This window comes from Vicugna pacos, unplaced genomic scaffold (genome assembly GCF_048564905.1).
Source record: "Vicugna pacos unplaced genomic scaffold, VicPac4 scaffold_19, whole genome shotgun sequence".
In the NCBI taxonomy this organism is placed as follows: domain Eukaryota; kingdom Metazoa; phylum Chordata; class Mammalia; order Artiodactyla; family Camelidae; genus Vicugna; species Vicugna pacos.
Genome location: NW_027328740.1, coordinates 25,416,598 through 25,440,119, shown reverse-complemented (window position 1 = coordinate 25,440,119; position 23,522 = coordinate 25,416,598). Strand labels below are relative to the sequence as shown.

The 23,522-nt window shown below is 44.3% G+C and overlaps 1 protein-coding gene across 3 annotated transcripts in view; it reads right to left on the bottom strand.

Annotated features, from left to right (window-relative positions):
* LOC140693336 (trafficking protein particle complex subunit 9-like) overlaps positions 1–23,522 on the bottom strand; it is a 115,555-nt gene that overhangs the window by 42,324 nt on the left and 49,709 nt on the right. The window contains exons 1-2 of one of the 3 annotated variants that reach the window (XR_012069083.1): positions 11,082–11,326; positions 6,804–7,065 (exon numbers count right to left, since the gene is read on the bottom strand). The exons of 1 other annotated variant lie outside the window; for it this stretch is intronic. The gene's annotated coding sequence lies outside the window, so the exon portion shown is untranslated. Of the gene's footprint in view, positions 1–6,791; positions 7,066–11,081; positions 11,327–23,522 lie in introns of those variants that run through there. One more of the 3 variants, XR_012069082.1, reaches the window with a different exon arrangement.

Here is a 23,522-nt window from a genome sequence, read left to right as displayed (position 1 = left end):
CCACCCTGGACTGCACAGGGCACTCTCCCCGGGTGCCCACGCCAAAAGCCTCCAGGCCTCTGCCCGGGCTGCACCTGCGATCTGAGACACATTCTTGACTCCTTCTCCTGGCTGACTCTTACTCTGTCCTCACAACTGAATGTAGAGCCCATTTCTTCCAGGAATTCCTCTCCGATAATGTCCTTTAGGTCTTGTCTGGTCTCTATCTATAGCAGCAGTACATGGTGACCAACTGGGTGTTTGCCCGCTCCTTTGAGACCACGAACACTTGGGAACCACGTGGGAAGGAGTGAGAGATTACAAGACGGTTGAGGGAACCAAAAAGCAGAAATCACAGTCCAAGTCCCAAATTCAAGGATACTTTCTCAGAAAAAAGTATAAACTATTTCACACGTGTGCAATTTGGCTACTATTTTTGTGGCTTGGGGACAGCAAGAACTTGGTGTTCTAGTCCAAAACCTAGGTTACATGCAAAGAAATGTATATATTCATATCCAAAGGAAACAAGAGCTGCTCAACAACAGTTTGCAGTTAGAACTGAAAGGAACTTTGATAAAGGCAATCTCTCTCTCTCTCTTCTTTCTTTTCTGGCATCATATAATTTTAGAAGTATTTGCGTGACTAACAGACGTCTACAGCCCGTGATTCTGCACTGAAGTGTTTGGGGCTGAGGAAGCCCAGATTACATTCACTCTGTAAATGCAATCACACCAACACACTGATAGGTGCCGTGAGTGGTGGAGCTGATGTTCCAAAGCAGGCAACATTATTCTGTAAGAGAACTCTGAATAGAAAGGAAGAAATGCAATGTCCTATACTGAATTTCATTTGCTATATGGGCCATTAACTGATAGTATATCTTGACTAATGAAACCCAAAAATAAATTGTCAATGTCGGTTTTCTTCATCTGACCATTTTATGCTAACTTCGGATATTAAATCCTCACTCCATACGGAAGCTCAGGCCTATGCTGCAGCACAGTTACACCCCGTGGAAGAAAGCCGACCAAGGGAGAATTGGAGAGTTTCCCTTTAGAAGCTGCGAAGTGTGGTTTTACACCTGTATATCATTTGCAACTACATCATCGACAATGGAGTTAGACGTTACCTCTGTGGGGCGAAAAGCACTGCATGCTTCAGAACCATCAAAGAACGCTGAGCTTTGTGAAACAGTCCTGAGGCACTTAAATCATACTTTTTCTGAAAGGCTCCAAATCTGACCCACTTCACCATTCCAGGTATAACAGGGAAGTACTGGAAACAGTAGAGAGAACATGCCCTTGAAGTCTGACAAGGCTCTGCTTGAATCCTGCTACAGCATTTATCAACCGCTAAACAAACCAATTCCTTAACCCCTCTGAGAAGGCTTCCCAATCCCCAAAAGGGGGCTGCCACCGCCCACCTGGGAGTCATGGATGTGAATGAAACACGCAAGTAGGGCGGCCGACTGCTACCTGACACGGGGCCTGGCTAGTTTCGCTCCGCTGCCCTTCTGCCCCTTTAAACTTGCACTGATCACCCTGGTAAGGATCAAGTCCCCGGAACAGACTGCCCGTATCTTCTGTGTATCCCTGGATACATGACTTACACTTAGGAGGCCAGAAAAACAACTGCCTCCTCCCAAGTCACTAACAATATTCTTAAGAGTCTGGGTATTTTTAACTCTATTTTTCAGGGAGACTATTCCAGAACTTTCCAAGCACCATTCTCCAGGTTGGCTCCCCTCCCAGTGCCCATCCTTCTTACCTCAGATCCTCTGTCTGACTGCCTCCTGTTCATGGGAAAGCGAGTCCGGTAGGGTGGGGACTCCCTAGGCCTCCCTCCCTCCCTCACAGGTGACTGTGAATACCTTCTCCCCACTCCAACTCCAGCTTCTGAGGATTCTAACCTTCCGTATCCTGCAGCCTCTGCACCTTCCTAAGACGCACACGTGGCCAAGACTCTCCCTTTGGATTTCTTTCTGGCTGGCCCTGCTGACCCCCAGGCCCCTTAAGGATAAATGGGATTGCTCTGAAAATGATAAACGCCGCTGGCTGACACACCAAAGCTGCATGGTCTGGGCTTACCTCCAACCGAGGCACAGCCCTCCCCTCCCTCAGCCTCAGTCTGCAGCTCTCGAGATGATCTAATTCACATGCAAGGCTGTGAACACCAGCTAAGAATGACGACTCCCAACTTGTATCTCTAGTCCAGCTCCTTCACCTGAGCCCCAGTCTCATAGAGCCGAGTGCCTCTTTGAAGTCCTAACTTGGATGAAAAATGGCATCTTAAAAATGCCTCATGTCCACCATTTACTCTGGAATTCGATTCCTGGCAGGTACCTCCCAGACTCCCCATTTTAGTAACGGCCTCAGCACCCACCTAGTTGTCTCAGCTCACATTCAATTTCCACTGTTCCCTCCCCCCGGCCCTGCCCTGGAATCAGTCCTGTTATTTTCGCCAATAAGCTGATCTCAAGTGTGGTTTTGCAGGGACCATGGCCGGAAACACACAAGCTCACAGCATGGTGCACTAACAGTCCGCCGTAGGGTGCTCCCTGGAGGGGGAGGCATCTCCTGCCGCTGGTCACCTCAGAAGGCACTGGATTCTCACACAGGAGGCCCAGGAGAAGGGACTCAAGATTTTCCCGTGGTCTGAGCTTTGAAGGGCCCGAGGTCTGGGGGAGCTCCTAATTAGCAGACACACTTGCCAGTGAGCAGATGAGGATGGGGGAACCCACGCAAGGCTGTTATCACTCCAACTCCTGGGCTCTCGGGAGCCACGGGAAAGACCTGTGTCCAGTGTACAGCCCAGCCATCACAGATCCCAGCCTGCATTTGCCAACCCGGACAGCCTAGACTCCATCTACTTGCGACACTTACTTCTGTTCTGTTCCCCACCCAGAATGTGATGGACTCATTCAGATATTCTGGCCTGCCTCAAGCGAGACAGATTCAGTGAAAAATGAAGTGTCCACATTTGGACCAGAGCATGAAAGGAGAAACAAGGCCTCATGGTCAGCATGATGGTGGTGGCCACACCCTTCCACCGGGTGAGATGAACCATGGTGAGGGTGAGAATCCAGGGTCCTAGGTCGGCCAAATCATCTTCCTTCACGGTTGTCTGGGGTGTTGGAGACTGACTACCACAAACTAACGACATGGCTGTCAGTGGTGGATGTCAGCTGCAACAGAAACGGATTCAACTCTTTACTGCCAACATGGGTTAAAAGTAAAGGCCGGGGCAGGGAGGTCTGCACGGCTGCTGAGGCAAACCACAGACCCAGCTCTGAATGCCCACTGGCTGGAGCAGAGAGGAAGCTACGGCCCTTTTAGCTGTCCCTGTGTCCAACAGATCCAGGTGAGCCAGCTACTTAGGAGAAGGTCATGTTGTCCTGATACCCAGAAAAACCAGCCTCGTAAAGGGAACAAATAGTGTCATGGATTTTAGACCCAATTCTGCCCCTTTATGAAGGCAAAGTAAAGTAAATGGCACGGGGAAGTTGAATGCAAAAAAAAAAAATTAAAGAACCAAACGGTGACCGCTTCCTCCAACAGCGTCCCCTGCAGCTGTCACCCCCGAGCCGGCCACTTCCTCACCAGTGACCGCCGGCCAGGAAGCGCCGTCACGCACGTCACACAGCGACAGCCAGGAACCGCGTGCCGAGCACGTTTGTGTAAAAGCAGGAATCGAGCAAAATGCTGCAGAGTTTGACCTTACAAGTTTAAATACTCCATGAAAAGAATCCCTGAGCAGCCGACTAAATCAATTCGCATCTTACTTCTTGAAAACAATCAAACAAATTTAATAAGGGCGCATTTGTCACCAAATAAAAGGAGGACCAAACAGGTCCCTCAAAGCAAGGATTTTAACAGGTATCTAACACCAGTGGGTAATGTGCTAACAAAGCAAATATTCCAAAACATTAGAAAATACAAAATGACTAGGATAATACATGGATCAAGACAGATATTAAGATTTTGCTTTTTAAAGCGATGGAGACAGTATGGAGGGCAATCTGGCTATTTCCAATGCAGGGTGTGCACAGCCCACATTTTCAGATGCAACAACATGCTCACTGGGCAGTACAAATGAAAAAGGAATAAAGAAAAAGGAAAAGAGGAACAAGAGAAAATTAGAAACACACAAGAACAAAAATGATTTTGACAGCATGTACAAGAATTTACATGAGTGTGTGAGGCCAGGGACGAGGGGATGGTGAGACCCACCCTCACCCCCTGCTCCAGGGAAAGCAGGGACCTAAGGGGAGCGGCGCTGCCGGGGGACCCCAACGTGGTCAGCGCCCCTAACCAAAATTCCACCTACAAGCTTCAAGGCAGCTTTTGAGCTACAAATTGTGGTCGCATTTCAGTCTGGACCGTTTTACTCACTTCCACCAAGAGTAGCAGGAGAGAATTAGGCTCTGCTCCTGTACCAAAGAATTGTTTAAATAATTAATGACTGTGGAATACTAAAAGCAACAATGGGGTAAAAGTGACTGGAGGAGAATGTGCTTGACCCGAGCTCACTGGCCGCGTTATCTCACTGACGTTCAGAAGCTGGCTGAGCCCTTATGGTACCAGAACAGACAGACCCAAAAGGAGGGAGGTTTAATGCGCTGCTGTATTTCGATACTGGGAGCCATGCCTGGTACACGAGGTTCTGGGTAAACAATGGGGACAGTGTCAACCACTGTGGGCTAATTACACATCCGGATACTCCGCCAAGTCCCAAGGGCAGACTTCAAAAGACAAAAACAATCTGGCATTCTCTGGTGGGGCTGCAGACTCAGAGACAAGCATTTGTTGAGCAAAAATATCACCAGTGCCTCCTATGACAAAAGAGGAGGCACTGGCGTGGGGGCTGGGGCAGGGCTCCAGGCTTCCACTGCTCACTCACCAGTCTGTCCAGGGGGAGAAGTGGTCCCTGCTTATGTTGCACTGATGCACCTACCTTGACTAATGCCTGGGGCCTCAGCAGGTGTTGACAGGAGAGGTGAACGGAGCCAGACTTGGTGTAGCACGGTGCTGGCAGCTATGCCCTCAGCAGTGCCCAGGCTCCTATACATGCCAGCTCATCTTAAGAAGCAGATGGGGAGTGCGGGCATGTAGATCACAGGGCCCTGAGAGGACAAGTACAGATCATGGCTACAGCATGCCTCTCCCCTTCCTTAAGTCATAGAGGTATGTCTGGGAGGAACAGAAAATTCATCCAGAGCCCGCTACATTATCTCTCGCAGGTGGGACTCGTGTCCCCTGTGCTTCTCACTCACAGGGCTGGTCTAGACATTCTTTTTATCAATTCTCTAGCATCTTCTCCTCCAACTTACCAACAACCAGAGAGTAGGATCTGATCTTAGCTAAGTTCAAGAGTCACAGAGCACTTCCTTCACAGCGGGCCCAGAAACATGTGCCAGGTTCTCCGACCGTCACCTGTGGGACCACCATGAGCCCTCTCCAGACTCAAGGACAGAGGCCGTAGGCCGGGGGAACACAGCTTCCCTCACCCTCCCCAGCAAAGGTTTCCACGTCTCGGAAAAGGCATCTCACCCTCTTCTGCCTGAGGGACAGCACAACAGATACACCAGGAAACAGAGCTGAAGTTGGGGGGTAGGCAGCCCAGAAGAGCTCGTCTGTACTTCCGAGGCAATGTGGGGCCGTTGACTTAATCACAGGGAAAAAGTGAGAATGAACATTTCCCTGCTCTGTCCCATACACCGTGATACGCCTTTCCCTGCATAAGGAGTTCATTCGGAAGTCCCCGGCGGTGTTTCTGATGTCCTAACTTGGCATGGAGGCTGTCGGGCAAGAAGAGAGGGCCTGAGCAGAATAGGTGCTGGGCCTGGGAGGCAGGAGACACCGGCTCCAGACCCAGCTCAACCAGCTCCTCGTTCCGCCTCTCGGGGTTCAGCATCTCATCTATAAGCAAAGGGATGAGACTGTCCCAGGACAGGCTGCCCAACAGAAATGAAATGAGAGCCATGTAAATAACGTTTCCCATTTGCCACGTTTAAAATGGTAAACAAAGAAACAAACCAACAAACAAAAAACAAATACTAGAAACTGATTTTAAGAACAGATCTTACTTAATCTACTGTATGTAAAATGCTATCATTTTGACATGTAATCAATATAGGAAGTAAAGAGATAGTTTATATACTTTTACTAGACAAGCCTCAGTGTCTGATGTGCATTTGACCTAGAGCACATCTCAGCTCAGTCCAGCCTCCTCCCCAGTGCTCCTAGCATCAGTGGCTTTGGCTACTTTATTGGACAGCAACCCCAGGGGTCCCACCATGGTCATGGCTGTAAAGCGGGAGTAAGTGTCCACACTAACCCTAAAAGGATCTCTCTGAAACAAAGGCGGATTCACTTTGAAATGTCTGTAAACCGGCGGGCTGCATCTCCATCCCCCCTTGGCTACAAGACAGACTTCTTCCTTGCTGATCCCTTTCTGGATGTAGGGAAGCAATCCGGCACAAAGCCAGGGTGGACTGGCCTCCAGGTAAACTTACCTGCTGTCTGTGTCCAGTCCCATGAAGTCCTCCTTCTCAAACGGGATGCAGGGGAGGGGGATCTTGTCCCCAGAATTCTTGGGGCCACCATCCAGCCACTTGGAATTGAGCAAGATGAAGAGTGACTCAGTGAAGTCCTCGATCCTCTTCTCCACCACCCTGCAGTCCTCTAAATTTGAAGGCAACGTCGGTGCGCGGCTGCTCGACTTCCTCCACATGCAGTACAAAGACAAAGAGCTGAGAGTCATTATCGAGGTGCCATACAGCTCCTCTGCACGTGGAGCTTCTCCAAGGCCTTGGCAGAGAGACAGTCGGTAATGGTGACAAGGCCCACGACCTTGCAGTGTTTCTGGAAGATGCTCCACCCATTCTCGGGCACATAGCGGTGCCTGTAGTGGATACAGAGTGTCCACTGGGAGCCACATGGGCTGATATGGCTCACCGAGGTGAGTAGCTGATAGATGCAAAAGAAATTCTCCTCTGAGATGATCTCCATGGTTTGGACTACAACGGGAAGAGTCTGGTGGTCCTCAGCACACTGCACGTAGTCAGGGATGCTCATGTTGCAGGCCCTGCCGAGACAGGAGAGGAGATCGAGGTACATACTCTGCTGTGTGCTATGGGCCCATCTGGGTTGCGGTGACCTGGTGTGTACCAGACAGAAGGCAAGGGAAGCCAAAGCAAATCCGGGGGTACAGTTTGACCTCATAGTCTGCACATGGCTACTGTTGCTCGGATCACATTACCCAGCTTTTGGTCTAGGCTTCCTGCCTCTGCAGAGAAAGGTCATTTCTTATTTTCTATTTCCAAGCACCTAGCAAGGCCCTGATGCAAAGTCACTGCTCAAAAATGCTGAATAAAGAAATGAACAAAGGAAATGCTTCCCCAACCCCCTTCAGCAGAATATAAAGAGAAGGACCACAGTAGGATCAAAAGATCTGGATTCCTATTCAATTTATTTGAACCCCTTAGCTTCATAGTAATGGATAAGAAAACTTGCCTTGGGGTAGAGGGTACTGTTCATTGGTGGAGCACATGCTTAGCATGTACGAGGTCCTGGGTTCAAACCCCAGTACCTCATTTTAAAAAATCAAACAAATAAATACACCTAATTTCCCTCCTGAAAAAGTATTTTTTAATTCAAAAGTCAAAAAACACCTTGCAATTGACACAACATTGTAAACTTGACTATACATCAATTAAAAAAAATCCTTGCCTTGCAAGAATATATCTGGATTACGGATGTTTGCAAATGTAAAATGCCTAGGGAACCACCTGCATAAAAAGTGGTGACTGTACAATTGTACTATCCCCCCTTTATGAGCTATTCTTCCTTTGGGGGAGTTATAACCTCTCAGAGCTAATTTTCTCAGTTTAAAAAATATAAATATTTCCTGGTTCTCAGTACTGCTGAAGAATCAGATAACCCTAAGAAAGCATCTGACCCACAGAATTTACTCAATAAATGTTTCTTGAATGAATGAATAAACAAGCAAAGTGAATGCTGCTCCCTGCCAAAGACCATCATAATGATACTTCCTGGGAATCCCAAGCCCACGTTCACCAGACTCTGCACTAACAATGTGGGTGACCTGGGCAGGCCTGTGTGCTTCTCTAAGCCCCAATTTAATCGTGGATAGAAATGAGGGCAATAACACAAACCTCAAATTGTTAGTGAGTCAGTAATTAATTGTACCCCAATATTGCAAGATGGAACCATTAAGGAAAACTGGGCAAAGAGTCCATAGGCTCTCTCCATATTATCTCTTACTACCACATGGGAATCTACATTACATCTCAAAATAAAAAGTCTAATTTTTTAAAGAGGTTTTCGAGGTTAGGTGAGCTCACTGTCTCAAATAAGGAACACACAGTACAAATAGGACAATGCCCAGCCCATGAGATACACTCAGTTAACATTCCCACTGAGCCCACTAGTCCCTCCAACTTCTAATGGTGTCCACTTCCAAGAGCCCATGTGACCATCCTTGTTCTAATTTTCTATTTGTAATTTTTTTCTTTTCATTAAATAGAAACACCCAATTCCATAGAATTCTTACCAGATATCATGATGGCAGCCCTTCAAAACCTGACCACAGAGATCATGATGGCAGCCCTTCTTGGTGAAACAATAAAATGAATAGCCATTTTCACAAGACCTCTGAGTAAATCTACTAGGGAACTTCATCCTGGACTGAGGAAGAGGACTGGGGAGGAGGGGGCATTCAGGGGCACAGAGAATCATGGGCCACCTGATCCACGATGGACTTTAGACTCACCCTCACCCTTCAGGAACTACTAAATACACACAGACAGAGTGCTATGGACAAGATTTTTTTTTTAAACAAATCCCTGAATCCCTAGCAGGTCTTGTTTCTACCCATACACAAATGGCTTATTTGCATAATGTTTCACAAAAGCCTTAAAATATTATCACCCCAACTTGACACATCAAGAAACTGAGGTAGAGTAGTTTATCACATTCTACAAGATTAGAGAGAGGCCACGTCAGACACCGTATTTAAATCCAAGCCCCTGCTCCAGTGCTCACACTAGAAAGTGTGACATACTGCCCCTTTCCTGCCCTCTCCCTGCAATCAATCTCTGAAGAGTCTTTTCTGTGTCACCTGGAATCACAATCACATTCATTTTCCACAAAGAGCTATGTCACTCCTTGGAGGACTTTTCAAAATCTAAAGGGTTGGTTTGAGAGGAGAGATTTGCATTTTCTGTTTCTCAAAGGAAACATGGCTTTAAAAGAAACTGAAAAGTAGTTATCTAGTCTAAGCCCTCATTGTGCAGAGAAAGAACCGGAGGCTCAGAAGAGATGAGGAAAGGGCCTTATTAACAAATATTGCCTCAGTGCAGCACCAAGCCAGACCTGGCACTTCTAGGGGAGGATCTGGAAGGCCCAGGAGAATGAGTGTTAGAAAACAGAAAGAGAAGAAGCATACAAGGCCCCGTCTCTTCACCACCATAACATGAATTTCCACCAAATTACCCAGAATGGGTGCAGCCAATATTAAGTTTGTCAAAAGAGGTTATAGAATTCTCAACCATAGTGGAAATTCCAACATTTACTGTGCTTTTTTCCCAGTTCAAGCATCAATTCAGTGGGCACTCTGTACCAGGGACTACACGAGGCCTGGGGTTCTCCCAAATACAGATCTCTATTACCACGTGTGCAAACCACATTAAGGCCACCAGAAGAAAAGCGCCCACAGATAAGATGGAATTACTGAAACTGAAAGCAGCAAAAGAGCATATATTACTAGGAAAAACGGTGCTCCTAGTAATGGACTCATGGACATAGAAAGCAAACTGTGTTTAGCAGGCAGGAAAGGGGGGATTAACAGATACAAATTAGTAAATATAAAATAAATGACAAGGACCTCCTACATAACACAGGGAACTATATTCAATTTCTTGTAGTGATTTATACTAAAAACAATCTAAAACATATATATATACATATGCATATGTTTATAACTGAATCTCTGCTGTACACTTGAAACTAACATTGTAAATTGAATACACTTAAATAAAAAATAACTTTAAAAAATAAGTAAAAATAAATGCAATGCCATTAAGAAAAAATAAAAGAACTCTCTAATCCCCTTAACTGTAGGTGGTCGAGAAATCTAGCTGCAAACACCAAGTCCACTGGATCACTCCAGCACTGGCTGTCACTCTTTCTGACCATCAGAGAGTCACTTGCTTCACTGAGGTTACTTTTCTCTTCTGTGAAAGGCTACAGTTGCAACTAACGATGTATAGAATCTCATCATTCACAAGCCCAAAAAGTAGTGAGGACTTCACATGGGCCAGGCTCTGGTCAGATGAAAAGATAGGGTCCCAGATATATTCATGGGTAGAAGAAGTTTATGCCATAAAGGTATAAATTCTTCCTGTTTTGATAGACAGATTCATTTCAATTCTGGTTAGAATTCCTACCAGATTTTTCTTGGAATATAACAAGTTAATTTATGGTCAGGAATAGCCAAGAAATTTCTTTAGAACCACCACTTGGGAGGGGTGGATAGGTCATTCATTTCCACTGCTCTTTCTGAAGTGATGAAAACGTTCTGGAATAATAATGGATGCACCACTGTGAATATGCAAAAAGCTGCTGAATTGTACCATTTAAATGGATGGAATTCATGGTTTGTGAACTATATCACAATAAAACTGTCCTATGAAAATTATTTCTTGACAATTATTTTTCAGTTTATACACTAGTCTGTCCCACAATTTAAGAAAAACAAAAAACCTAAACAAGCCAAACTATGCCAGGAGCACTTTAGGACTGCAATAACCCTGGGTCTCCAAGGCCTCTGGTGGTGCTGTTCCTGTTAACACACAATAGCTGGGCTGGGCTAGTTAGGACTGTAACTATCTTTTGAAAATCGAGGATCACTCCTTTCACCCTGGGAGAGGGAAGGAAGGAGGATGTCACAGCCTCATGCCTTCAGCACATTTTTAACAGAACCAAGCCCTGCTTTCACCACTGCAATCCCTCTCACTATAAAAACACGTGACATCAACAAGCACCGCCATCATAACACCTGTAAGTGTTCAAGGTACTTACCTGAGGCAGAAACATGGAGGGGGGAGACAGAACCTCGCTTAGCAGTGACGCTCCCTTTTCCCGACTCCACCAGGAGAAGCTGGGCGTTAGAGCCGGAGGCTTTCAGCCCAGGTAGCAGCGCCCACGCCACAGAGCTGGTCCTCAGGGAGCGGGAAAGGGAGAGCAGGGCAGCCCCGGGGTCGCGGGGCAGGGAAAGCGGGGAGGGGGACGCGGGCTGCAGCCTCGCTCGGAGGCCAGCCCCAGCCACAGTCCCAGGCGCCCGCCCCCGTCCGGGTCCGCAGACCCCGCCCGCCCGGGACACAGCCCGCCCAGGGGCGGGGACGGGCCGCCGGACGAGAAGAGGAAGCCCGGGAGGAGAGGACTAGCGGGAGGGAGAGGGGAAGGGGACGCCAGCCGCGGACTGAGGGGATCCCGGCTGGGTGAGAGATGGCAGGTGCACACCAGGCCCTGGACACTGTGGCCGGGACGCCGGGGCAGGTGGCGCTGGCAGAGGGGTCTGGCCTGAGCAATTCATCTGAACACGGGCTGACTAGCGCCCTTGGGGTCTGTGACAGGCGGACCGCCCTCCCGCAGCCGCCTGACCCCTTTCCCAGGAGCCCCCCACCTTGCACTTCCACAGTCAGAGGCCCCGACCCCAGGCAGGAACCAAAGGCCTACCGGGCGACGTAGTTGAGAAGCCTTTGGGCCCGATCCCCGGCTCGGATATGGAGCTCCCAACCAGCGGACCACTTGGCACTGACTGCGCATGCGCAGGAGGGCCAGCGATCCTCTCTGGGTTCTGTGAGAGAAGGTGGGACAGCGAGGGAGGGAGAAGATGGGAGCGGGTGGAGAGGACGGGAAAATTGGAGGGATACAGATGGACAGGATGAGCAGAGAGAAGGAAGGGATCTGGAGAAGGGAGGGTCTTAGAGGAGTTGGAGAAAAAAAGCTTTACCTCTGGGGCACCCCTAGGCGGCAGACCTGCCTCTGTACCCTTCTGTTACCCTTCAAGCCCCGCAGCTCAATTTTACCACCGTGATCCAACCCTCCGTCCGATGCTTCTGCAGAAACCCTAGGGAGATCACACCCGTTGCCCCCACGCGGAGCTGGGTTTTCTGTTGCTCTGAGAACCAAGCACCCGCAGGTGTTGTCGCTCAGAACTACCTTGGGAAGCGCACATATTCCCCTTTTACACGCTGGGAAACAGGCAGGCAGGATCTCTGCCTTAGCTCCACTGTCCCAGGTGTTGGGCTGGCGGGGAGCGGGATGGTACAAGATCAGAGCCCCAGATAGAGCAGACTGCCTGAGTGTTGGTGCATAGTCCCCATCCCTCCTGGGTAAACCATACCCCACCCTAGTGGAAACATCAAGGGCTCACAGTAGTTCCCTGGGTGTGGGAGAGCTGTCCTCATGTGAAGGAAAAGTCCAGCTGGGCTAACAAGCTAAGTCACAAATCTAAGTGTGATAAGTGTCAGTTTACTGATCTAAATTCTGCTGGGCTATCTCGTAAATATGAAGTTTAGTGTCAGTTTATTGGCCTAACAACCTAACTCGTAATTCCAAGCTCAACAAGTGTCAGTAATGTGATCTGTTACAAATTGATAAGCTCCAGTGTACTTATTCCTTGCTTTTTGTTCTTTGAGCCTTATTGGCTAATCCCCCCTTACTTGTAACTAAGCCTTTAAAACCTCATGTGCACGTCTTGGAGGTACTCAAAACTTCGGAGCCGAAGCCCCTCTGAGCCCACCGGCATAATAATTCTGAGTACTCCAGCACTCCGATTGGTGCTTTTGTCTTGGCTGGCCTGTTTCCATAACACTCAGCTCCAGTGCCCAGCTTTCTAGGTAGATAGGAGTGTTACCAAGTCCAAATTAATTCTCCTCAGTGCAGGACAGGCCAATAAGTTGGGAGACCAGATGTTGGGGCATGGAATAGCAAGTTTCTGTAGACCTAGATGGCAAACTAATGTCCTGGAAAACCATCTCCCCAAGTCACAATTCAGGCTCCTTTCCTATGTGCTTGGTTAGTGCAAACTTCTTAGTGTAGGAATTCCTTCTTGTTAGAATCCTTTCTTCTTGCAGCTATCTGCGTGGGTCAGATCCCTGTAAACCTCCAACAAAAGAAACGTAATTTTCTATTCTGCAATTTGCTATCTTTTAATGAATGAAAAAGTGTTAAATATCCTTAAAGGTCAGAGCCTTCAGAATAGGGTCTCCTGTTTATTTCAGGCTCTAGGCAACATTGTTTTACAAGCAAGATGAAGCCTAGGTGACAGAGCATAGGGTTAAATTCAAAGGAAAAAATCTAATATGGAGTCAGATTTGTTCTGTTATATTACCCGGCCAGATGCCACTTGAGGATTTAAACCCCTTTAAGTTAAAAATAACTAAAATTTTAAAGGAATTTACATACATAGGTGGGAATGTGCAAAGCATATCTGGAAAAGCACCCAAAGGATAGTAAACAGAGGCATCTCCAGACAGGGCTGAAAGAACAGAGGATGAGGGAAAACTTCTTTCACTTGTGTATTTTTGTTCTCTGAGTTTTTTTTAAACCATTTCCTTGTATTTCTTTTTCAGATAAAAGAAATGTGTAATGGAGCAAAGGAGTAATTAGCTTAGCAAATACAGCAGCCATGGAATCACTAGTCATCACTTTTGATTTAAGCCAGAAAGCATTTTTTGACTCTCTCCAATGTGCTCTGTCCTGTTTTAAGACTTCTATTAATATTATTATTATTATTATTATTATTGTTATTATTATTATTATTATTATTATTATTATTACTATTACTACAAGTACTACTACTATGACTATTACTATTATTACTATTATTTTATGAAATAATAACACGGTTTACCTCACCCCTGCCCATGGCTGGTGGAAAACCAACTGAGTTTATCTTGAGTTGTTTTCCAAGGAGTAGAGATGAGTTTATAAACAGAACACATCTTCAGGGCAAAACAGGCAGTGTGCATTACCAGCAGGCCAGACAGCAATGAAGGGTTTTCAATAGAGGCACCCAGAAGCTGAGAGAGAAAGCCTCCAGGACACTACAAAAAGCTGCCCAAACTGCCATCTCCATGGTACTACTGAAATAGGAAAGAACAAATCTGACTCCATATTTGATCTGTTTCTTTGACTTTAACAAAGCCAAGTTAATATGCTCCGGTCTTTTCATGGGTTATGATGTCACAGAGGAAACGGACAGGTCAACAAGGAACCACTCTGCCGTGATCACGGAGCCGGGGAAAGGGATGGGCTGCAAGATGTATGAAGCAGCCACAACTGTGCCCGTGCTTCTAGGCAGGTATCCAAAATCGCCTCGACAAGGTGTCAAACATTTGTGCCCATGTCCTCATCAACAGACATGTATTAAAGACAAATGGAACCATATAAAAGGCCAATACCCTTGCTGGGTACACCGTCCAAAGAACAAAGTCTCAGTTTGACAACTGGCCATCTCGGTTCCATGGGATTCATTCTTGGAGAACCTTAAAAACCACTCTTCTGTCCTCAAGAATTGCTGCATATTTGTCCTATCTTTGGCTAAGGGATGCAGCACGTTCAAGTGAACTTTAATGTCTGCACAGATTTGACTGTCTTTTTCCAGTTTCACTTGTCCATTCAAAAGAGGCCTGAGCTAAGTCCATCCTCCGTAAGATCTAGTCCCTCCAGTGACAGCTCATTGAGCCTGCAATTAAAAGCCAAGTGAACAAGACTGTCCTCAGCTAAAAAGTTCACCCATCTTTCACTGTTTTCTTAATCTCCTCTCCTGGCTAATTGCAACAGACTAACACCTCCCTCCACCAAGATACCCAACTATGTCATTTTTCTCCCCAAAGAGAAAATAAGGTCCATAAAAGAGGAGACAACTCCATAGTCACCTCTGAATTCTTAGCATATAGTAATGTCAATAAATACAACTCAGATTATTGTTAGTTTCCTTTAAAACCTTTCTGGTTATTTGAATGAGACCTTGGAAGAGAGGTGTTTGCTGTCCAGTATCTTGATCCACAAGACTCTGGAGGCCTTTTTCGGAATAGCTGTTCACTGATTCATTCAAAACACAACTTATCAATCAAGGAGTAGCTGTGCTTTTCTGCCAGGAGTTTGTGGTCACTCTCATGCCAGAACAGCTTTAAACTATATCCTTACTTTGGATTTGTTATTTTTCCCCTCTTCCAACAAAATTGACTTTTCTTATTTTCTTGTCTTGAGGAATTTTTTTTTTTCCTATTCCACCCTTTAGTAAAGCAAGATTCTCAGGATGGGCTTGGCCCATTATATGATCACCCATCCAACTCCTAGTGTGAGAGGCCTGGGGCTCACATCCTTCCCTCCTGTCAAGGCAACTGAAAATCAGTTCAGGAGCCAACCAGCACACCACGGCTTCTAACGCTCACGTATCTCTCAGAAACCCTGCTTTCTCGTTTGTCTTGGCTTCTGAGAATTTTCCCTCACTTTCTTGACAATGAGTTGTGCAGCTTGAAAGATGAGGAAGGAAGGTTTTATTTCTCAATCAGCATTTTAAGGAACTTGTGTAATGAAGGTTTTCAGGAGTTTTAGTACCCTCCATTGCCGAGACAGAAAACACACTAGACATTTTCTAAATTTAGTTCTCATGTGCATTTTTTCTTTCCTATTTTTTTCTTAACTGCTAACAGACATTTTTTAATTTAAAAAAAATAAGGCCCCAAAAAGAATAGAACACTGAAGGGGCAAACAAAATTAAAGGGCAAAGCAGAAAAATGATAACTACTCTACAAAGTTAATGTAATACATACACTATGTATCAGATCAGCAATTCTCAGTAACAGCTAATTGAAACATGACCATGAGGTAAAATTTCTCTCCTGTCAGGACATGGCCAACAGAAAATACAATTAAACCAACAAACTAATTTCCTAAGTCTGGCGAGGTACAGAAGGCTACAAGCTAAATGTGTCTTATTCTAGAAAAGAGGAAGACACACCAGCTCTTTTCTGTGGAGCCTGAGCCCACGGGAGGACGGTGAAGTGAGCTCTGTAAGTACCCAATTAGCAAAGTGAGTGATGAATAAATAGACGTGAGCTTTGATGACAGAGATAATACTACTATTCGTTTGTCCTTTAAAGTATGACTTCACTTTCAGTGATCAATACTTCGGCGTCCTTAGGAGTTGAGATTTTAGGAAAATGCACAACCTGGGCCCAGATCTCCTCTTTAAGCTCGTGACACTGCAGTTAGTTGTCTCAAAGGCAGCTCCAACTCCACATGCAAAGAGCTGACTTCACGGTGTTCCTCCCATAGCCGTCCTTACCAGGGCCCCTGGTCGGAGGGTAAGGTCTCCCTGCGTCTCCCAACTCAGGCCCATCACTCACAGATGTGAATGGACCCCTCCTTCAGGGACCAGATATCCTCAGACACCGAGTCCCACCACCCTCAACTGACCTACCAGATACTCACTGGCACTCACTCAGCACTGACTCTGTGCTGGAGACCACGCTGCACACTGCACAGTGTATCTCACTGGATCTCCACAACAGTCCTGGGAATTGGGTACATCACTGCTTCAATTGATTAGATAAATTGTTTCACTTCCTTGCGTGCGTCCTTCAAACTGACACGGCTACTAAGCCACAAGCCTGGGCCTGAAAACCACTTGAAAATTGGACACTGCTACACCTCGCAGCCACCCTACTCTGACTCATCACATCATCTCCTGCCAAGCCTTCTAAATGTTTCCAAACATTCTAGAAGACAAATATGAACTATGAGAGCACCCCACTCTCCTACTTAAAATCTGTCAATGATGGTTCACTCCCCTTAGGAGAAAGCCCAACCAGGCCTGAGCACAGCCTAAGGCCCCAGCATCCGCTTTCCCTGCACGGCCGCGCCGCCTCACCCACCACGCAGCTCTACACGTGCCGTGTCTAGGACAGGGATGCTGACTCCGCACAACCCAGGGCTTGTCTCACTCGAACAATGATCACCTTCTTCAGTGTTCATCTTCTTCATTGCTGACTCTCACAAAAATGTTTTCTCATGATGAATCAATATCTTTTTCCTTACAACTGCCCATCATTAATAATGAGCTCCCCCCAAAGAGAGAAGACCTAATTCTCAGTCTCCTTATCTGTAAAGTGAGAATAACAAGGAAATATGTGAGGTTTCAAGAGAAATAATATTCATGTGAGGCTGAGGGACAATTCCATCATACAGTAAGCATTCAATATGTGCTTACTTAATATTAATAAGAATATATTGCATTCTAGCAACCTTCAATCAATGTTTTATGACTTTGTCCAACAGACTACTGACAAACTGTTGGACGAACCACTTTGAGCAGATCAGCACAAGCATACTGGGAGAGGTAAGTGCTGACTCCAGTTACAGCTGCAGCCACCCAGCACTACGGGGCGGGGGCAGTTTGCTCAAACTCTTACATGTTGCTTGAGCATTTAGTTCTCATTATAGAATAAAGACAGTTGTTCTTTAGTCAAAGCTCCTGAAACATAAATCTTCAAAGATTGATGCAAATTAGGTTTCAAGTACAACACTCTCACTAGAATTTATTTGAAAATTATAGTCTTAGCTACTCCGCACATCAAAAGGGCATAATCTTAATGTATCTGACTAAATACACTGAAAGGGTTGTTTAAAAGTAATTAAGAAGAAGCCATTCAGAATAAGCTCTCAGTATCATCTGCACAAAGACCCACCCAAGGGTCTCATTTCTCACTTCCACATAGGTGTTTTCAAGTAGCTTACCTTGGGTCTTGGTTTCTTATAACACGGGGCGGGGAATAGTTGTGGATAGATTTATGTAGCAAATATATACCAAGGGTATTTGTTGTGAAGGAATTCTACAAATAAGAAGATTGATACATAGTCCCACCCATAAGAAATTCAGCCTTTCCATTTACAACAGCATTAAAAATAAAGTGAGAGATACATTTAACAAAAATTTACAAGATTTGTACATTGAACTTTTTGAAGTATCACCAGAATAAATTTTAAAAGATCTACATATATGGAAGACATCCCATTTTCATGGAATGATTGACAATATTATTAAAAATGTTAAGAATCCTCAAAGTGAACTATATATTCAGTGGAATCCCTATCAAAATTCCAGCTGACTTCTATGCAAAATTGAAAAACTGATCCCAAAATTCACATGGACGTGCAAGGGGCCCAGGACAGCAAAAACAACCTTGAAAAAGAAGAGTAAAGTTGGAGGACTCACTTTAAAGTGTACTAAAATGCTATAGTACTAAGTCAGTATGATACTGGCATAAGTTTGGATAAATAAGTCTAAGAGACACAATAAAAACCCACGGGGAAAAACTTACCTTTACAGACACTTTTCCACTAGGGGGCCAAAAACACTCCATTGAAAGAATAGTCTATTCAACTAATGGTTCAGGGACAGCTGGGTATCTGCAGGCAAAAGAATCAATCTGGAATCTGAACACCCATATTTTATATAACAAATAAAATTAATTGAAAATAGATCACAGACAGAAATGTAAAAATTAAACCTATAAACTTTCTAAAAGAAGACACAGTATAAATCTTTGTGGGCCTAGGATAGGCTTTGGTTTCCTAGATACAAAACCAAGAGCACAAGTGATAGAAGGAAAAAGCAGATAAACTGGACTTCATCAAAACTAAAACCTTTTTCTTACAAAGGACATCATCAAGAAAGTGAAATGACAGGGGAAAAGGGTATCTCAAGTCAGAGAGTGCGTGCTTTGCAAAAAAATAAAATAAATCTTTACATCAAACTACCTCCCTTGTAAAGAAATTGTTTTAATGTTTAAAAAAATATAGTTAAAGGACAATGTGCAGAATAGAAGAAAAATTTTGCAAAGCATGTATCTAATAAGAGAGTAGTATCCAGGATATATAACGAATGCTTACAACTGAACAATACAAAAAAATACACCCAATTTTTAAATTTACCACGAATTTAAATAGATATACAAATGGCCAATAATCATATGAAAAGATGCTCAGCATCACTAGGGAAGTCAAAAACAAAATGAGATCTCATTTTACACCCACTAGGATGGTTATAACCAAAACATGGACAATAACAAATGTCGTTCAGGAGGCAGAGAAACCTCATATGCGGCCAGGGGAAAGGAAAAATGTTGCAGCTTCTTTGGAGAAGTCTGGTATTTCCTCAAAAGCTTAGAGTTATATGTCTCAGCAATTCCACTCCTACATATAGAGTCATCTCTCAATATCCTTGGGGGGTTGGTTTCAGGAACCCCACACCCTGGATACCATAATCCAAGGATGTTCGAGTCCCTTTACAATCAACCATCTGGATTCATGTAGTGGAAACTACAGATATGGCGGGGCAAATGTACAGCCAACAGAATGAAAACATATTCTCATAAAAAATTTCACATCAATATTCATAGCAGTATCATTCAGAGTAGCCAAAAGTTACTAACAATATCCATCCATCAATGAACGGATAAACAAAATTACCAAGAATAGGCCCACAAACTTTTGGTCATTGAAACTTTGACAAAGGAGGTGAGAACATACAATGGAGTAAAGACAGCCTCTTCAGCAAATGGTGTAGGGAAAACTTAACAGCTGCATGTAAATCATTGAAGTTAGACTACTCCCTCACAGAATATACAAAAATGAATACAAAATGTGTTAAAGACTTAAACATGTAGACAAGACACTATAAACCTCTTAGAAGCAACCATAGGCAAAACATCTGACATACATCTCAGCAATGTTTTCCTAGAGCAGTCTACTCAAGCAATAGAAAAACAACCAAAAATATACAAGAGGGATCTAATTAAACTTACAAGCTTTTGCACAGCTATGGAAACAGTAAGCAAAACAAAAAGACAACCAACCTATGGAATGGGAGAAAATATTTACAATAAATGAAACTGCTAGGGGCTTAATTCCCAGAATATGTAAACAGCTTTTACACTTAATAAGAAAGAAAAACAAACAATTCAATTCAAAAATTGGCAGAAGTCCTAAAGAAACATTTCTCCAATGAAGACGTACAAATGGCCAGTAGCCACATAAAAAAATATTCAATATCATTATCAGAGAAATGCAAATCAAAACTGCAATCAAGTATCACCTCTCACCAGTCAGAATAGCCATCATTCAGAAGTTCACTGACAATAAATACTGGAAAGTCTGCGGAGAATTGGGAACACACCTACACTGTGGTGGGGATACAGTTTGGTGGAGCCATTGTGGAAAAGTGTATAGATGTTCCTCTAAAGACATAAAATTGACCTCCCAGATGACCCAGCAATCCCACTCCTGGGCATATATCCAGAAGGAACCCTAATTGAAAAAGACACCTACACCCCAATGTACACAGCAGCACTATTTACAATATCAAGACATGGAAGCAACCGAAATGTCCACTGAGAGATGACTGGATAAAGAGGTTGTAGCATATTTGTCCAATAGACTACTATTCAGCCATAAAATAATAATAAAATAATGACATTGGCAGCAACATCAATGGACCTGGAGAATGTCATTCTAAGTGAAGTAAGCCAGAAAGAGAAAGGAAAATACCACATGAGATTGCTCACATGTGGACTCTAAAAAAAAAAAAAAATAGAAAGAAACAAAAAAATAAACTTATCTACAGAACAGAAACAGACACAGAGACATAGAAACCAAACTATGGTTACCAGTGGGGAGAGGGTGTGGGAAGGAATAAACTGGGAGTTCAAGATTTGCAGATACTGAGTATGTAAAGAATAAACAGCAAGTTTATACTGTATAGCACAGGAGAATATATTTAATATCTTATAGTAACTTATGTTTAAAAAGAGGATGAAAATGAATACAGGTAGGTTCCTATTTAGCTGAAGTGTTGTGCTGTACACAAGAAACTAACACAAAATTATAAACTAACAAGACTTCAATGAAAATATTTTTAAATAGACCAAAAACGAAAACAAAGGAAAAGGATATTATCAAGCAAAAAGAATAAAGTACTGATTCAGGCTACAATTATGGATGAACCTTGAAACTTTATGCTAAAATAAGCCAGACACAGAAAGCCAAATAGTGCCCTTTAAAGTGAACTGTATCTAAGCGTTTATTGTACTACTCCTGTAAATTTTCCAGAGGTTTGAAATCTATCAATATCAAAATAAAATGTATTATGCATTAAAAACTTAAAACGCTTCCTCACAGGAGGGCTTTAATTATTAAATGCAGAAACGCATATAAAGCTCTTGGAAAAACAATTTGCACGTCCACACACAGTCACTGCTGTCACTGCCACTCAGAGGGTGGTGACAGCGCTGATGAGAGCTGCCTCCACTCGCTCCCCTGCAGAAAGGAGTGAAGGCCTGAGCTCTGACAGGCAGGGTGAGCGTGAACCTGAGTCATACACAGCCACGTTCCAGACTCTGCGTTACCCAACTTTCTTATACAAACTGCAACATGTAATGTAAACACGCTAGAGGGATGTATCTTACAACACAGGGAATACAGACAATGTTTTACAGTAACTATAAATGGAGCATCTATTGTACACCTGAAACTAATATCATATTTTAAATCAGCTATATTTTTATGAAAAATTAAAAAATATTTTTAAAATGCTATCACTTTAATATTCAATTCGGTTTTTAAGTTACTACTAAACAGCTCAGAATGTATAAAAGCATTTAATTGTGCTGTTTGCTTACATATTTATTTACATTCAGCCTCTTGCTAAAAGAGAATTTAAACAATTCTGTTAAACACAGCTTAACAACCATAACAACAAAAGGCAAAACGGAGAGTGAAGAGAAAATGGAGATTCAATACTTAAATGAAACCAGGGGGAAGTAAACTCATAAAAATGGATTCCATGAAGTCAGGGCAAGTGTTAAGGCTGACTAGAAATTCAGCTGTAGGATTCTTGGCAGCGAAACCAAAAAGAAAAGATGATGGGGTGGGTGGTAGAGCGTGTGCTTAGCGTGCACGGGGTCCTGGGTTGAAGCCCCAGGGCTTCCACTAACAGGTAAATACATCTAATTAACTGCCCCCCTAAAAGATCACCAAAGAAAAGAAAAAGAGAAATTTCTTTCCCAAAGAACCCTGATATTAAATTTGGATTAAATATTAAAAAAAAGAAAAAAAGAAAAATTCAAAAGATAAGTGACACTGAAGGAAAACCACAGCTGGCCTAACAAGCTAAGTCACAAATCAAAGTGTGATAAGTGTCGGTTTCCTGATCTAAGTTTTGCTGGGCTACCTGGTAAATCTGAAGTTTAGTGTCAGTTTACTGGGCTAATAAGCTAACCCGAAAATCCAAGGTCAACAGTTGTCAGTAACGTGATCTGTTCCAAATTGATAAGCTTCAGTGTACTGATTCCTTGCTTTTTGTTGTTTGAGCCTTATTGGGTATTAGCCCCATACTTGTAATTAACCCTATAAAACCTCATGTGCACGTCTTGGAGGTGCTCAGAGCTTTGGAAAAGAAACCCCTCTGAGCCCGCCAGCGTAATAAATCTCAGTACTCCAACCCTCTGTGTGATTCTTATTTCTTGGCTGGCCTTTTGTTTCCATAACAACACAAGCGATAATGCCCGTGAGATAAATCTGGGGAGGCTGCTGGTAAGTCGCCATGTCTCACGTGGGAAAATCTGAAACATCCTTCTCACCACTCAGAGTCATCATAAGCCCACACCACACCTCCTGCCGTTAAATGCAGGAGCACGGTTAGGGCCCGGCCTTTGCTGTCTTTGTGTCATCACAGTGATACAGGATGGAAGGGGGAAGAGCACAGCCATTCAAGGAAGGCCGCAGCAATTGACATCAAAATGGTGAAGGATTCAACCCCCAATAGGCCTTGAGGCTCAGGATGAAGAGATTTAACTTCTAGCAGATCTTGAGATTCAGTAAACATCCATTGTAATAGTAACCTGGTGAATAACATGCCCCAGGCACCATGGCAGTCCCAATGATAGCCACAAAAGGTCAAAGGGTGGGAAATGGCCAACTCCCTGGGAATCCTAGCCCCTTGCCCTAAGGCTGGTCCTTCTACTTATTAGCATATGAAACCACCAAGCCCAAGAAAACAAGCAACACAGCGCCACCTCGCGGTCACCACTCTCTGTCCCTCTTTGGAGAAGACAGACCTTCTGTCTGTGGGGTGTGTACCTACTTCTAATCTGTGCATGAAACCCCCACACCTCGTGACGTTTCTCTTGCATTTCAATGTATCTGTCTGAATATATATACCTTTACTCAACACTGGCTTGCTCTTGAATTCTTTACTGCATGAAGTCAAAGAACAAAATCTGGTGGGGCACATCCCAGGGGCTCAACGAAAGCCTGGGACACAGCCCTTCTCATGCCCAACGTTTTTTATTCTTGTATCAACAGGACTGGGCTGTGAAGTGACGTCTGAGGCCCCAGCTAAGGGACAGAACCAGCTTCCAGGGTTCCAATTTGCGGGCAGCCTCTCCC